General features: G+C 35.5%; 1 pseudogene; it reads left to right on the top strand.

Annotated features, from left to right (window-relative positions):
- Positions 1 to 13,030, top strand: part of LOC102007760 — a 112,469-nt pseudogene extending 99,439 nt beyond the window's left edge.
- The last annotated feature ends 560 nt before the right edge of the window (positions 13,031 to 13,590 follow it).

The raw sequence follows: 13,590 nt of genomic DNA, 5'->3' as shown, positions 1-13,590 counted from the left end.
CTCTGGTTCTTATATTATCACACACTGGAAACCATTGACTATTCTTGCACACATCTTCCCATGCAGCTGTGTAAATTGTTTACAAATAGAAAACAAGATGTAAAATTGATGAATGATCCAGGAATGGAAACAATTAGTTCATATGCATTTTGCCGAATTGGTGTCCAGAGTGGTTGGTTCTATTTATAGTCTTTGCCCTTATTTTCATGAACACTTCATCCTATCCTAGCAGGGGCCATGAGTGTCAAATCCAACAATCAAGTTAAGAGTAGAAAGTAATATTTTATTACTTGGGAAAGATCTAAGTCTCTCTAACAAAGAGATCCAGAAATACCATGGGCTAAATAAAATGGAAATTCATTAATCCAAAAGAGTATCGCGTTAGAGAATTTAGTTCTACCACCTTTAACCCATTGCTTGACGCTTATTCTAATTCTTGTGATTTCCCAGAGGGTTGTGTAGGTTGGTGGAGGACTCTCACAAAAAGGTCTAGAGCAAGGGCCTTATTTTCTAGGTAGATGACAAGGAAAACCCATACTCTACTTATTCTCATAAACTGTCAGCCTACTCATAGTCATATGGCCTCAACTAACTGTGAAAGGACAATGGAAATATGGTACCTTGCTGAGAGTCTAAACACAGATTCTGAGGTTCTTACTATATAAAAGAGAGTAACTGGAAACCAACTTCAGTGTTGTCTATAATCCATGCTCTGAAACTGCTAAACGCAACTCATGAATCACACGTGCTTAATATACATGGTACACAGGCGTTCCCCTAAGAGGGATTCGTTTGCTCAGCCCATTTCTGCATTCTAATCAATTATAGGAAGTTCGGGTCCTCTCCATAGACAGTGTAATCTCCAACCCTGTTTATTAAAGAAGTAGAAACCTAAAATTGCAATTAAGTACTCCTACCAACAACGGAGGGAGGAACACATAGCAGCTGCTGTTTCATAGCAGTGGAGCCACTTTGACACAGAGGAGTACATATAAACCTTGCCTTTGTAGAAGTTGTGGAAATTGTTCAGTATGATATTCACTTCATCCCCCCTCATCTCTCTTTTCTCTTTGCTGCATATCATTCCACACAAATTAAGTAATTATATTCAAATAAGGGATTTTAGTCAGAGTAGTTCATACTCTAGATGCACCACTCTCTCCTTCCTTTTAATTTCAGTCTTTGCTGTCTACTAACTGACTTCTTCCCTCTCATGAATGACAGCCATCTGCACTTCCTATGCGGTAAGGTGCTTTGGTGAGAAGACACTTAGCCTGAGAAACAGAGAGATGTTACGCGGAAACATTTACAAGAAGCCTCTGAACAGGATGCTGAGAAACAGGCATCTCCTTTTGTGGAAACAGATGAGCAGTTAACTTTGCAAACCATCTATAACCACAAAGTTTAGAAGTCTTAGATGGTCACAGAGTAATGTTTTCACAGTTTTTCTTAATTTTAAAGAGAAGAAAAATAAACAATAAAAGCAATGGTATAAAATTTCAAAACAAGATTGTAGGAGATTAACAATGTTCAACACATTGTGCATTGTTATCTTCAAAATAATTGCTCATAGTACAAGGCATAGGCATGAAAAACTGATCAAGAAGTATAGGCATATACTGATCTTTTCGGTGGGCTAGTAGCAGTTAGTAGTAATATCTGTCTTAATGATCTTGTGTATGTATGTATATATTTTTTTCATTTCCCCTTTGTTCTTTTCTCCTTTCCTCCATTCTAGTTTTTCTTTCCTTTTGAGTAATTTTTAAAATTCATTTCCAAATTTTCATATTGGGATGAGGGGAACAACTATATAAATGAAATGTGACTTTAAGAAAAATATGTACCATTATAAAAAACTCTGGCTAATCATTAAGATTTTGAGTAGATTTGACTTGGACTTTGCATATTTAGAGGGATGTTTGAATGTTTATACAGTGAACCCCACAAGCCCAGTTGTGAAGGGTACCAGGTACTTGCTGGTGAAATCTTTCCTGTCAGCTCAGTCCTGAGCTTAATTTTCTTTCCAATAGCTCATTTAGCTGAGGATATATCTCAATAGCACAGCACCTGCCTGGCAAGTGCAAGGTCCTGAGTTGATTTTTGGCACCACAAAAAAGAAGAGAGAAAAAGCTCATTTACAATGCTGCAAAAAAAGAGGTTTCCTTGATGATTTTGTCTTTTAAAGATCAAATAACTTCTGTCCAGTGGAGCAACCACAGAGATGAGGCTTCACCATAGTCACCTTAAATATACTTCTCAATCTTGCACACTGTTCTTAGTATTTTAAATTTTCTGTTCATAGCTAATTTCTTCAGGGGCATTTTGGATGACTTAACACATTAATAGTTCTTATTTGTTTATGAATTAACTGAAATCATGTTATATCTGGACAGGATTTATGATTTTACCTTTTTAATGTTATGTTAATAAAACATTAATCTAATTATTCATTAGTGGAAATTATTTCTTACAAATCCTGATGAATTATTCTTGTTTAATATCAATTGTTACTCTTTACTAAGTAATTGTAATTAAGAGTTTCACGAATATGTCTTATCCTTTTAGTAACCCATAAATATAACTTGTATATGTATATATATATATATTTATGAAGTTGTGTTATAATTATTAATGGAATACTGTTCAGCTATAAATAGTAAATTTGAGCTATTTTCACAAAACTGGATGCACTTAAAGTTCATAATATTATGTGAAACAAATCAGATAAATATAAATTTTGCATTGTTTTGCTATTTGTATAAATAGCTTCATGCCTCAAATAAAAGACAATATGAAATAAGGAAGAATATCCTCTGAAAATGGGAGACAGAGATACAGAAGGGTAGAGAGGAATTAAAAAGAGTTGCGGCTGTTCTATACTTGAACCACGTCCCCATGATGAATGTACTCATTATGTATAGCAAACATGTGCAAATAAATATAAAAAGTAAAAAGAGCAGTGTTTTCTACACCAAGTAAAAAGTACACCCTCCAAGTGTTTTCTTCTAGAATATAAATTATTTTAGGGTTTTTCTTTATGTCCAAATTTCACCTTATGTTATTTTTGGTATAGTGAGACGTAAAGGTTAGGTTGTTCTCTGTCTATGCATACATTCATTAATTCAGCAAGGATTATTTAGCAGTTTTTTAGAATAACCTTGTTGAATTTTTTTTTATTTTAAAGATAAAAGAATGAAAACATTGACAAACACACATACATTTACAAAATAATACAAAACAATATAAGCAATACATATTTTCAGACAAAGTGATAGGCAATTAACAATGGTGGCTGTATTACATATTGATATCTTCAAATTAGTTACTCATTAAACAATTATAGGCCTGTAGGATTGATCAAACAATAAACATTAACTGTTCGTTTCAGTAAAGCAATAGAAATCACTAGTACAACTATCTTAGCTATCCTGTATATACATTATACATACTGTTTCCCTTTCTTTCTTTTCTCTTTTCCCTCATTCCAGTTTTTCTTTCACTTTGAGCAGTTTCCTTCCCATTCACAATATCTATTGTACTTCCTACATTTCATTCACTCTGAATATTAATAATTTTAAAATGACTGTATATACAGTAACTACCTGTGATGATTTTTGTAACCTAATTGTTTTACTTTCCTGTACTTAAATACTTGTGGTATTAAAATTACAACTTTTTTGTACATAAGCTTTAAAATATGGCAGATAAAATTTCCAAAATCATTCCTTACTTCATTATTTTATTTCTATGTACTTCATAAAACTTTATTACTAATATGTCCAAAATTTCTACTGGAGTATTAAACTAACATGCTTCTGAATCTATACATCAAAATGAATAAAATTTTTATCTCAACAACTAAAAAACTGCTAATTCATAAATATTATCCTTTGATCCAGGTATTTTAGTAATTTATCTCAATAAAGTATACTAATTTGTGTAAGGCTTTCCCACATTTTTGTTAAATTCATGTCTAGGTGTTTGTGATTTACATACTACAGTACTTTATTTTGCTATTGTCTTGTTTCTAGTACTACATGGAAATATAGTTAATTTTTGTATAATAATTTGTATCTAGTGAGTTTGTTATATAAATTCTTTGTATGTATTGTAGCTTCCTGTGAACTTTCTAAGTAAAATATTCTATTTACAAATATAACATTTCACCTTTTCCATTTTGATATTTAGATCTTTTATTCTTTCTCAGTGTGGGACTGTCTCAGACTTCCAGCACAATGTTGAATAGATACAAATATAAAGCATATCCTTGTCTGTTTCTGATAATGAGGAAGCCATAAAGATCATAGTGTATTTCACCAATAGCTATGAAATTGATGTTTAAGTTTGCTATGAAAACTTTTGATAGATAAAAAAGTTACTTTATATTCCTTGTTTATGGAAATTTTTATTAGAAAAGATTCTTATACTACATGAAATACTATTACTCATCTACTGTGGTGGTCATCATTTTCTTGCAATTTTTCTCTCCTTTTGTTGCTAATGTGGCAAATTACATTGATTTGCAAATGTTAAGTCTCCTATTCATCTTTGTATTAAGTCTGCTTGCTCTTCATGTATCATTTTAATACACCCTTGGTTGGACTTCTAATATGTTCTTAGACACTTAGAATTTATATTAATGAATAATATTGGATATTTATGTTAATGAGTAATATTGGACAGCAATTGTCTTTCATTTCAATGTCCTTGGTAGTGTTTCTCTTAGAGATACTTGATTTTGGAAGTAATACCACTTCTTCCATTTGCTAAAACATATTGTTTAAATTTGGTAAAATTGTCCCAAAATGTATTTAGTAGAATTGGTAAAGTAATTCAATCAAACAATCATCTGTGTTGGAAAGTATTGAATTACAAAATCAATCAGTTAACTATGTTTCTATTGCTACATTTGATAAGTTATGACTCTCAAAGTCCTTGTTGATTTAATGTAAGCTACATTAGCTGGTATAAATTTTTCTATGATCTATTCTATTATTTTATATTTTATTTTATTCTTTAAGTGATTAATAATCTTTAAGTAATTAATAGTTTATTTTCTTTTGTCTTGAACATTTGCACTGAAAATTTATCAGTTTTACTATACTACTATATCAGTTTTACTATAAAACTATTTCATGTATTTTACAATAAATTACTTGTTCTTTTCATTATTTAAGCAGACATTGTTATTTCATTTTTATATGATTTTCTACTAATTCACATTTCATTTGGAGGTAATATTTACTCCTCCTTTGATTTGTTATTTCATGTAGATTCATTTTCCTTCACCTTAAAAAACTTCATTCAAAATATCTTAAATGGAGAGAATTCTATGAGTTAATTATAATGCTATTCTTTGAAAACTATTTATTCTAAGATGTCTCTTTTAGGTGACTGAATCACTGCCAAAGGAAATGTCATTTTGTTCTTAGTTGAATAGAGAAATAAGGAAGATATAAATCTCCTCTGTCTACCTTAGGAAAAAGATATATTGCATAGAGAGACAATTGAAGATTCTCTTAGTATTTATTTTCAATGAAAATACCAAATATACATTAAAAAGAAATTCCATTTTGTGATAAGAGTAGGAGTAGGTAATGTGATAAAAACAAAGTTAATATAATAACACTGAAATTTTGAATTGACATTAGAACGGGTTGTGAATTTGTCAGGACAATTTATTTGAGCCTTGCCTACAGAACAACGAACTACTTCTCTTTTCCTCTGAGAACTCCTATTTGAAGAATTTCTTTTCCTCAAAATATTGTGTCGTCAATGGGCTGGGTGAAGCTATGAGTTTTTCGTGGTAACAAAGAAAAAGTTTTCAGCTTAGAGTGGCCTCTTTTACTGGGTGCACAAAATGGAACCTGTGACAGAAGTATTCACATGCTTTGGGTAACGATCTTGTTAATAATTCTGAACCAGGCTGTACTCAGGGAAACCAAATAATTCTACTAAGTATGCATGGCACACTACAAACTTGTCATTTACAACAGGTAGCTTCAGTTTAAAGAAAAAGGTTGTAGCTATACTACTGCTTTCCTGACAACTTTTATATGTCATGTTTTACTAAAATTTTAAAAAGGCAAGCACTTATTGTGGTAAATTTATCATAAGGATCAAGGCACAATTGACCTTCCCTGCAGGCACAAAATATGGAACAGCAAGTGGTTCCCCCTTTGACAATGTGCAGGCATGCTGGCATGTTGCAAGTTTCAAAGAAGGCAACAACAGCTCAGATCTAATTTAGAGAAATACTTACCTGGCTACACTTTGCAAATAATGAGAAGCAGGTGAACTTTCCATTAACCTAATTGCTTGCTCCTTTGCCTAATTTGGAGAAAAGCAAAGTGAACCAGATGTTCAGGGCTCTTAGTCCACAAGAAGTATTAGCCCCTGGACCCTCTTTCAAAATTCTCTCTGCATCTTGTCTTTAATCTTTTTTGATACCCTCTGGTCAGGCATCCCTACGAAGCTGGTTTTCTACAACAGGTGCTCAACGTGAGGTTTGAACCCATGATCCTAAGACTAAGAATCTCATACTCTACTGACTGAACTACATGTGCAGCAGCCACCTCTCTGGTGGGAGTGGGGTTTTCCAGGCAGGTTATACAGAATGCTATACTTCTATGTTATGTAGATCCTGGTAGCTTTAAAGGAGTCTTTCAGCCAGTAATTGCAAGGATCCCAGTTATTCTGTGGGGCAAGTATCTGCTGAAGGAATTGCAGATATAAATTACTAATGAGGCAACTGAACCTACTGATAGAATGATGCAAAATATGGGCTATGTTCCAGGACAAATACAGGGAAAAAAATCAACAGGGAAGCACAGAATCTATAGAAGTCTGTCAGAGGACAGGAAAGGAGGATCTTGGCTATGAAATAAATTTTCAGTTTGGCTCATTGAGGCTTTTTCCTATCCAAAGACCATTCTTCTATTAAAACAGAGGTTTGATGATACTGTTTGTGTGAACCAATGGTCCCTACAAAAGGGGAAGCTCATGCATTTATCAGCATTGGTAGTGGAGCAGTTAAAGGCAGGACACATTGAGCCTCCCATTGGCCCCTGGAACACTCTCTTTTGGTTATACTGGAAAAATAAAATCAGGAAAGTGGAGGCACTTCCAGGATTTGAGGGCTAGTAGTGCACATATTCACCCTATGGGCATTCCACTCCCTGATTTCCCTCTCCCACTACAATTTGACATGACTGGCCTATGATAGTTATTGATCTTAAGAATTGCTTTTTTACCTTAACTCCACAAGACTCACTCCACTTTGCCTTTTCTGTTTGTACCACTAATTTTGCAGAGCCCATACACCAACATCAATGGACCTTTTTGCCTCAGGGGATGATGAATAGCCCCACTTGTGTCAACATTTTATTGGTCAGACTTTAAATCTTGTTAGAAAAATACTTTCCTCAAACTTATATAATAAATTTTATGGATGATATGTTTTTTGTTGCATATTTTCGACAGCAACTTACTCTTCTTTTTGCAAAAACTGAATTAACTTTGATACAACATGGTTTATGCATAGCCTCAGAGAAAGTCCAGAATATTCTCCCTATAGTTTCATTGGGGCATTGGAAACAGAAAGAACAGTTTGCATCCAGATATTGACATTAAGAAGAGACTCATTACAAACCTTAACAGATTTCTAAAAATTGTTTAGAAACATTGATTGGATTCACCCAAAATTGGGAATAACTATACATCAGTCAAGCTGTCTATGCAAAACATTAAAAGAAAATCCACTTTTGAATTTTTTCCATTTCTTCACACCTGAACCCCTTAAGACCTCCAAATAATAGAAACTGCTTTGGCAATTAGGTGTTTTGAGTTAGTCTGTCCCTGCCTCTTATGCTAATCATATTACCTACTCCTCAGTCTCACACTGGGTTTCTTAGTGGCAGTAATTGCCAACCCACTGAATTGCTTTATCTACCTAATCAGCTTACTAAAAGTCTTCTGATTTATGTAGCACAAATGGCTAAGCTTATTCAGCAGGCCTGCCACTATAGTGTGCAGCTTTTAGGATTGGACACCAATCATATTATGCTCCCAATTTATAATGCACAGCATACCCCTTTGTTAAATCTTCCCTAGTCTGGGAGATAGCCATCACTGATTATATATGATTAGTTGATAATCATTGTTCTGGTAAACCTATACAATTATACCATCCTTAATCATTTATCTTACCTAGAAAAAATACTCAGACAATTCCTCTTATAAATGCCTAACTTACTTTATAGATGGATCTTCCTGTCATTTTGCAGCTTACTCAGCTATGCAAAATCACCAGAGAATTGCTACTCCAAGACTCTCCACTTGAAAATCAGAGTTAGTTGCTATAATTATCATTAGAATGTACCCTCATAGGCCCTGTTAATATTTTATGTGATTCTACCTATGTAGTAAGTGTCAGTAATCACTTGGAGCCAGCCACTATAAAAGGCATCCTGGATTCCTCTTTGTTCAATCTATTTTTATGATTACAGAAAGCTATTCAAAATAAGACTGCCCCTTTCCATATAGGTCATGTACAGTCACATTCTGGTCTTCCTGAGCCACTAGCAAAAGGAAATCATCATGCTGATAGTCATTGCCTTGACTTTTCAACTGGCGGCAATTTCCCATTCTTATTTGCACAGAACCCTTGAGCCCTTACCTCTGGCTTTAAACTTTCCTGATCACAGGCACGCAGTATTGTACAACTTGTTCAACATGCCAAACTTTACCTACATCAACTCCACCAGAAGGCTATAATCCCCGAGGCCTCCAAGAAAATGAGCTGTGGCAAGTGGATGTGACACATATATCCTGACTTGGCAGACTTCAGCATGTGAATGTTAGTATAGATACTCTCATTTTATATCTGCTACCTGCCATGTAGGAGAGCCTGCATGGCAAATACAGGAATGCTGTCTCTCAGCATTTGCAAAGATGTGAGTCCCTGAGAAAATAAAAATAAATGATGATCCCACTTACATAAGCAAAAGGTTTCAGAGATTTTTATAACAGTGGGATATTATTTATTCTGCTGGAATTCCTTAGAATCTACAAGGACAGCCTATTATTGAGCATTCACACTTAATATTAAAACAACAATTACAAAAACAAATATAGGAATAAGTTATAACAAGCTGTAATTTCTCCTTGATTTCACAGCATTTACACTTAATGATTTGAATCCTGCTGGTGGAGTGGATAGCATACTAATGGAATTACATTGGTTAAACACACAGAGCGTGGAGGAAAAGGGGAGCATTGTGGTGGTCCCCGGAGATGGGGGAATGGGAAAGACCAGTATCTTGCTAATATGGGGATGAGGATTTGTTTGCGTTATTGCAGACAATGGAGAAACCCTGTGGGTGCCCTCTAGGACTGTGCGAACATGGAGAAGTCCTCCCCACGATATACCATGGAGGATCATGGCTCCATCCTTTCTACCAGTGAGAGCTTTTTCCCAGATAGGGTGAAATGATAATAAACAAATGTGGCCTCCATGGTCTACGTGAGCTGTGGACTTCATAACACGGGAACAACTAAAGGAAGCCAACTGGGAAGCACAAAGCCTTGTCCACCATCAAGGCCTACCCAAGATGCCTCAGAATCTCTTCACGGATATAATCACTATTGTGCCACGTTGTGTATGTATGCTGCTAATACAAGTGAAACTTATTGGGCATTTTTTCAAAATTTTCCCTTATTATGCTCAATTCATTGGTTAGATTATCCCCCTAAAGTCTATCATGATCAATTTGATTGGGAAACTGGGCCCTTTAACACATCAAACTTTAAGAATGACAATGCTACCATAAATTATACTGCCCATTTCATAACCCCTCCAATTTGTGGAGAACACAAGAACATTAATTCATCTCAGTGCCTAGAGATAATGTCTCAATTTTGGAAGACATATTATGGTTCCCAATTAATAATCCTACAGTTTGGGTTTATTAATGCATCAGGATCTCAGACTATGCTGTCCATACCAAATATCCTCCATTTTCCTATGCATATGCCCTGAACCAATTCCAATCCACATATGACTCCTTCATGGACTGATTGTAGGGGAGACTTAGGTCAAGTTCAGATGATAAATAAAAATGATTAATTCAAAATGCTTGATTGGAAATGAAAATAATTGATTGGCGCCCCATAGCCACCTACATGGTTGATGTAATAGCGATTCTGAATGGCACCCCTTAAAATGGCATTGTTGTAGTTCCTTCAGTGGACAATAGAATCATTCAGCCATGCACTCAGATACACAACCATGCTTTACCTTGCATGGCACTGGGTTTAGCCCCTTCATCTCCCCAACTAAAACTAGCCAGGGTTGGGGCCCATTCAAAAGTCTGTGGAAGAGGGGTCTGCCCTTTCACAATGGGCACCTATGAAAAGGTCATGTAATGCATTTTAATAATTTAATAATTAATGATAGTATATTTACTAATATATTTTTGACCTTTAGTAGCACTTCGACCTTCAAGGTATGTGTTTATGATCCTTACTCTATTTTCTTTATGGATCTGTCCAGTAGGAAACGATTACCCCTACTTGCATTAATAACATAATAACATTGTTTACCTGATTGTGCTATAAATCAAACATTTTTCAATTTAGGAAGAATATCTAGAGTATGGGTCTCTAATAACTTAACTGAACCCTGTGCAGATACACCCATTCTTCATGTTATCCAGGCTGTTTTATCACTTGATACATCTTAGTAAATTGAATGTTTGTGTTGTTAATAGCAGACATTCTCTCCTTGGAATTACTAATCTCCAGTGTTACTGTTGCCGCTATTGCTTTGACCAATAGTGTACAAATGGTACATTTGATCAGTAATTGCACTGATATGGCTGATTGAGCCTGGGGTTACAGCAATCAATTGATGCCAAATTAAAGTCTGAAATTAGCATCCTAGAGTCCACTGTGATGTGGTTAGGGCATCAGATAGAGAGTTTGGACGTAGAGTGGGGTCTCCAGTGTCATTTCAACACTACTAGATTCTGTACTAACCTTTTACAATATAATAAATCCACACACCCTTTGGAGACTATAAAAAGGCAGCTACAAGGAGCCCTGAACACTAACCTTACATTTGATATAGAAAATCTACAAAAGGAAGTTTTGTCTCCATCGCATCACACTGAGGATTTTGATAAGTATAAGAATGGGACCAATTCATACAGGCTTTAGATCAACTGAATCCCTAGAGTTAGGTGTGAGAAGGCTCACGCTGGCTCATATATAAGACTGATGAGACCCTTAACTATTTGCTTATTGTTTTATTCATAGTCTGCCACCTCAGGAGAAGACCCCAGCGGCATGTGAAACAGGCACAACTACACTTCTCTTTGTCTCAGCTGCTGCTATTACAGAAACAAAAGCGGGGGAATGTGAAAAACTCATTATAGGGATCAGGGCACAGTTGACCTTTCCTGTGGACATGAAGAAGGGAAGAGCAAGCTATTTCCCCTTTGGCAATGTGCTGTCATGCTGGCACTTTGCAAGTTCCAGAGAAGTAAGTCAGCAACAGCTGAGATCTCGCTTAGAGATGTACTTACCTGGATGCACTTTGCAAATAATGAGAAACAGGTGAATTTTCCGTTAACCTAATTGCTTGCTCCCTTGGCTAATTGGAATAAAAGTGATGTGAGCCGGATGCTCAGGGCTCTTTGTCTACTAGAGATAAAGCCCCTGCCCCTCTTTCAAAATTCTTCCCCTGTCTGGTCTTTAATCTTCATTCATCCCTTCCACTTAGGCATTCCTAGCAGGCTGGTTTCCAGCAGTTTATAATCTGACTTTCATTACCAGATCATGGTATTCCTCTAAAAATTATAATTTCACAGAACACCAAAGACAGAGGAATTTTCTGACTGAGATGAAGGGATGCAAAGGTACGATCACACTATCTGAGCCGAGAAAAAAGTAAGGAAAAAAATCCCACAAAGGTACACAAAAGTCCACCTTTCCTAGAAAGCATGAATAAGGCATAAAGATGCTGTGTCTTTCAAACTGCAGAATTACAGTTTTAGCTTTTCTCTTTTCCTTCCGTGTGATAAATTGAGACTAAACTATTTGAGCAATTAATTGGTCTGGGCATTTGGGGCACAACTAATCCAGAAGAACACAAAGTAGTTTTTTTTTTTTTTTAAAGTCACTTCAGATTATGCTTAATACAAATCCAAACCATTTCATGGCCTCTATTTTCCTTCTAATGAGATCTTTAACATTTCATTGTTGTATTTTGATGTGCTGTGCTGTATCCTTATTGTAATATTTTAGAAATAGATATACAAGTGTAACAGTATTATCTTTGCCTAGAAAACATATCACTACAAGTAAGATACTTCCCTGTGATGATCTAATTTTGATAATAGCTCTCTTTGTAAAATTATTTTATCTTCTTTTTTCTTTTCTTTTTCATTTCCTTCATAAAATGATCAGAGTGTTGGGAACAATGTCTTTAAGAAAAGAAAGTAGAGGAAATAAAATCCCAAATTTCCCTATTTACATTAACATCCCTTCTCTGGTTCCGAAAAATTTGGTTATGACAGAGCTGCTTCTATGCTATTGAGTAAGCTAATTACAGATGATTCTATAAACTATGTAACAGATGATTCCACAAACTGTATAATTATAAATTTTCTAGAGGAATTTTTGCCACTGTGACAATGTACCTGAGAATAACATTTCAAAGGAGGAAGAATCCATTTGGTTCACCCTTCCAGAGCTTTCAGTCCACAGTTTGCTGTTTCCATCATTGTGGACCTCAGATGAGGTAGAAGATACTAGCAGAAGGGCTGGGGAGGGCAAAGCTACCCAAGTTCATGGCAGCAGAAGGCACAAGGAGGGAAACAGAGCCGGAGAAAAAAAGTCCAAAGTAAGATACAGTCCCCATGGCGGCTCCCCTGTGACCTCCCCGCTCAGGCACTGCCTACTATTCCCGCACTACTGCCCAGTAATGCTGTCAAATTATGATCTCCTCAGTGAATTGATCAGCTGGTAAAGTTAGAGGCTTCATGAGCCAATCACCCTCCAAGGGCCCCACCTATGAACTGGAGTCTTTCTGGAGACAGTTTAAATCTGAATCACAACAAGGCTGAACAAAAGTGGTCAGACTTTGGGAACAAGCCAATTCTCCAAACAGGAAATGGCACTAAATACATTTCCCAATCTTTCAGCTTTGGTTTGAAGAGTAACTACTTGTACAAGGAAAGAAAGTGCAGCCCTGAAATAAACGCATCTTTCCTGCCTAAGCAAAAGGGGACAAAGTGCAGGGTAACTATAATTGTGGGAAAGTGAAGGGGAAATGTAGGTAGAAAAAAAATTAACAAAAAGGAGGGTCCAAATTCCATGTATAAATTCTTCCTAACTTTCAGCTCAATTCCTGACAGTGCATGTATTGGAAAGTTTATTAATTAACTGCAATTTAAACCCAAAGGTAAAGTTTTTTTTTTTTTTTTTTTTTTTTTAATCTAATGAAGGTAAAAACCAAGCACCCATACTCGTTGAAGAAACATAGCATAACTAGTAGTCCAGAAATTGTGTTTTGGACTACTGTAGAGA

The sequence above is a fragment of the Chinchilla lanigera genome, unplaced genomic scaffold (genome assembly GCF_000276665.1).
Source record: "Chinchilla lanigera isolate Chin_1 unplaced genomic scaffold, ChiLan1.0 scaffold00075, whole genome shotgun sequence".
Lineage (NCBI taxonomy): Eukaryota > Metazoa > Chordata > Mammalia > Rodentia > Chinchillidae > Chinchilla > Chinchilla lanigera.
The sequence above is the reverse complement of the archived record's forward strand: the minus strand, read 5'-3'. Positions and strand labels throughout refer to the sequence as shown.